The sequence below is a fragment of the Nicotiana sylvestris genome, chromosome 12 (assembly GCF_000393655.2).
Source record: "Nicotiana sylvestris chromosome 12, ASM39365v2, whole genome shotgun sequence".
NCBI lineage: Eukaryota > Viridiplantae > Streptophyta > Magnoliopsida > Solanales > Solanaceae > Nicotiana > Nicotiana sylvestris.
This window is the reverse complement of record NC_091068.1, coordinates 28238216-28242982: the sequence shown is the minus strand read 5'-3', so window position 1 is coordinate 28242982 and position 4767 is coordinate 28238216.

Sequence of the window (4767 nt, the reverse complement as noted above, 5' to 3'; positions counted from 1 at the left end):
GTCCAGCCCCTTTTATGTTCTAAAACAGCTTTTTTATAAGCCAAGCCCCAGGTTATTCCAACTGTCTTGGTTCCTCCAAGTCGCAGTCTGCCCATACCCCTTGATTCCCCATGCCTAAAGGCATCTTTCTTGAAGTAACTTCTCAGCCCCCATGCCTGTCCTACTGCTCTAATCAAGAGTTATGGGTTTAGTTAATTATTCATTTAATTCCCATACTCTTATGTCTTGTTCCCCATTGACATTAATTTAATCCTAATTTAGTACCCTATTTGTCAGCTCACTTAAACTAAGCTTTTTCTATTCTTTTCAAACCCCAGACTACCCCTGTTAATCCTTGGTTATTACTGTACTAAACCGCTGCAACAATGGGGCATTTTGAACTTCTGGAGGTTTAAAATTGAAGGTGCCCTAGACTGAATCTTTCAGCTGTTTTGTAATGCAGTTATAGGCTAATTTCAGGCAATGTCGAGCATCCAACTAACAATCAACAGGTTCGTTTACTTACGTGAAGTTGTATGAATTAGAATATTTGACCCTTCAGTTATAGGAAACTAATCGAAGACGTTTATCAAGTCGACTATACTAAATATAACAGGTAATAATCAGTCGTTCATATAAACAACACGTACAGGGTCCCGAATGACTTCAGACAACTTTTGTTCAATTACTGGGAATCTATATGAATTAACTATTTGACGATTAATCTAATTGATGAGCATGTATATCACCAGATCTATTCACATATACAGAAGAACAAACGACCAAATAAAAGGTCTTTGACAGAGATGGAAGAACTCTGACAGAAGAAATATCAGAAATTACCAAACAATCACAACAGAAACATGCTAACAAACTTAATCAGCACGCAAATAAAACATAAAAAGAAAAGAAAAACTTACTGAAAACTTTTAAGAAAAGTCGACCCAGGTCCGAATCCGATTTGGCCTTTTGAAGCCGAACAAACTTTAATCGGGGTGTTCTCAACCGAGAACACCCTGATTGAAGTCTATTAGACCCCAAACCCTCTATGAAACAGGTCAGATTCCCCATGTTCTGGTGTTATAGGGTCTGGATCTTCAGATTTGAGATTCTAGGAGTTGTGGTTAGATTCGGACCAAACCAAGCTTGGTTTGGTCACGAGGGAGGTCAGGGGAGTGTCTGGTACGAATATGGTGTGGTTTGGTCTAGGTCAGAGTTCGACTCGAATCTTCAAATGAAGATTCGAGAAACTAGGGACTGATTCGAAGCACAAGGATAGCAGATCCATGTTAAGGGCAATGAGGTGCATCAGGGGTGTTAAGGGGGTGGTCACTGGCATCCTTGCCGCCAGGTTCTGGTGAAAGGGAAGCCATGGCGGCTGCTAGGGTTTCGGGGGTTTGGGATCCCTTCTGAGAGAGACGAAGGAACGGGGGTGGGTGTTTGGATAGGGGGGGGGGTAAAAGGGTTAGGTTTATATATGCATTGGAGGTTTAGATCCTGGCCGTTGGATCAAACGAGATCTATGGCCAGGATCTATTCACTTAGGAAAGACGGTGTCGTTTGGGTGTGATGGTGGGTGAGACCGGGTAAGGCTGGATCGGGTCAAAATTTGACGGGTTTAGGGGATGTGATCCTGGCCGTTGATTCGTTTGAGATCAACGGCCCAGCTTAGATGGGACAGAAACGACGCCGTTTGGACCGTGTCCGGGCAGCCTGTGTTTGGGCTGGATCGGTGTCCTGGACTTGGGCCGATTTCTTTTGGCCCAAAACGATTTCAGCACTCTTTCTTTTGTTTTCTAGTTTTAAACTAAATGAACTAAAAAAATAAAAATAAAATAAATAACTAAAAGAAATTAAAGCAACTAATATTGTAACACTTTAACATAATTATCACACACATTTGGAAATATTTAAGTAGGTTAAATCCCAACCTAGAATAAAAGATGTATATATATTTTTTGAATTTTCTTTTAATGACCGAATTATGGTTTAATGACATACATATTTTGTATTTTGATAAGATTAAACGAAAAATGGACAGAACCACAAATGACTACCAACACATGTCACGTGAAAATCAAAAAATTGTACAGCGAGGCCATTTGCCATTATTTTTGATTTCTTTTTGGAGTGATTGTCCGTGAAGCAAAAATCACGTGCTTACAGCTGCCCCTCTTTGCCCGAAGAGACGAAGGGTTTTCGCGCAAAGATAAAGCGAGCGATTTTTGCTCGTCCGAGTACTCCGTGTGAAGCATTTTTTGAAAAAGATTTGACCGAACCTTTGCTTCAGGGGTTTCCTACAAATCCTGGGCTGAACAGGAATCAGGTCAATGTAGATCGGGAAATTTTGGTAGCTGGGACTACCGTGTGACTGTAGTGTTTGCCGCTGTTGTGTGCTGCCTACATGCTGCTGTAGGATGTTACCGCTTACCGATCTCCTTGTTACATTGTTCTAAAAGGAAAAACAAAAAGCTAGGCTAGACTGTGGATCATAAGATCTCCTCTATCTTCAACTTGTTCTTGTCGCCTTGCTTTCTTGTCGGCTTGCGTTTTCCTCCGATGCTTTTATTTTGTGAACTTGAGGGATGGTACTGGCCTTTTGCTCTTCCGAGTACCAGTTTTCGTCATTTTTCTTGGTCCGCTGGGGATATGGCCTTCTTCATTAAGCTTTTCAATGATTCCTCCGGTGGTAAAGCTTTCTTCATCAGATTTGTTATGCTAGGCATGGTCTAATGTTCACAAGCCGCTTCTTTCAAAACGCATCCTTTTGACTCGTGCGCCTGAGTTTGCAACCTTCTACTTCCCGGTGCGGGGGATTTTTGTTGTTTCTTGCTGGATATTCCTGTTGTAACCTTCGGCCTTCCGGTAGGGTTACTGCTCTCAAAATCTGAAATATTTAAACTTAAAACATGAAAAACATTCCTCTCGTTATATAGGTGGGCGCCTATTTAAACTAAGACATCAAAATTATTCCTCTCGTTATACAGGTGGGCGCCTATTTAAACTAAGACATGAAAATTATTCCTCTTGTTATACAGGTGGGCGCCTATTTAAACTAAGACATGAAAAGTATTTCTCTCGTTGTACAGGTGGGCGCCTATTTAAACTAAGACTGAAAAGTATTCCTCTCGTTATACAGGTGGGCGCCTATTTAAACTAAGACTGAAAAGTATTCCTCTCGTTATAAAGGTGGACGCCTATTTAAACTAAGACATGAAAATTATTCCTCTTGTTATACAGGTGGGCGCCTATTTAAACTAAGACATGAAAAGTATTCCTCTCGTTGTACAAGTGGGCGCCTATTTAAACTAAGACTGAAAAGTATTCCTCTCGTTATACAGGTGGGCGCCTATTTAAACTAAGACTGAAAAGTATTCCTCTCGTTATACAGGTGGGTGCCTATTTAAACTAATACATGAAAATTGTTCCTCTTGTTATACAGGTGGGCGCCTATTAAACTAAGACATGAAAAGTATTCCTCTCGTTATACAGGTGGGCGCCTATTTAAACTAAGACTGAAAAGTATTCCTCTCGTTATCCAGGTGGGCGCCTATTTAAACTAAGACTAAAAATAATTCCTCTCGTTATACAGGTGGGCGCCTATTTAAACTAAAACATGAAGAGTATTCCTCTCGTTGTACAGGTGGGCGCCTATTTAAATTAAGACTGAAAAGTATTCCTCTCGTTATACAGGTGGGCGCCTATTTAAACTAAGACTGAAAAGTATTCCTCTCGTTATACAGGTGGGCGCCTATTTAAACTAAGATATGAAAAGTATTCCTCTCGTTATACAGGTGGGCGCCTATTTAAACTAAGACATATGTATTCCTCTAGTTATACAGGTGGGCGCCTATTTAAACTAAGACTGAAAAGTATTCCTCTCGTTATACAGGTGGGCGCCTATTTAAACTAAGATATGAAAAGTATTCCTCTCGTTATACAGGTGGGCGCCTATTTAAACTAAGACTGAAAAGTATTCCTCTCGTTATACAGGTGGGCGCCTATTTAAACTAAGACTGAAAAGTATTCCTCTCGTTATACAGGTGGGCGCCTATTTAAACTAAGACATGAAAATTATTCCTCTCGTTATACAGGTGGGCGCCTATTTAAACTAAGACATATTTGATTTTGTTTTCTCGTTTCTCTGAGAAAATATTCGGCAATGGCAGAAAATTTTCTGCCCCAGTTTTGGTGACCTTTCTGGTATCGCGTCCTTCTGCCATCATCAACCTTTATTTTCCTGCAGCAGACAAAAGCATTTAGTGAGTTTTAATTATGATGGGGCAACGGTGATCCTTCCGCTGGGGGATGATTTTTCCCTTTTCTTTTCCTTGATCTATGTTCCAACAACTGGTTGACGTTGCTTGCTGGGGGTGGTTTTCCTTTTATCCCCTTTTCTGCATTCTCCTTTCAGGACATGCTGTGGGAGTTTGCTTTGAATCTCGATACTACTCCCTTCAAGAGTTTACTTCCTCCCGGGACTGCGAGGCATAGAATTGCTTTGCCTGGTGATATCTAGCACTGGATTGATTTCCCTTTCTTGTGGCGTCTGACCACTTCGGATTTGGGTCCGGGATTTATCAACATTTTGCGGGGAAACATTCTCGGAACTTGGTCCACAAGTTCTTCACCCTTCATTTTCCACTCTCTTTACATCACCCTTCTTCCTATACAATTCGTCCTTTGGTTTTGCAGCCGATACCTTTTGTCTTATTGCCTCGGCCCTTGGCCTACCCTTTTCATATTTTGCTTTTGTGCCCCTTCGGCCTCTCGTAGTAGACTTTGAAA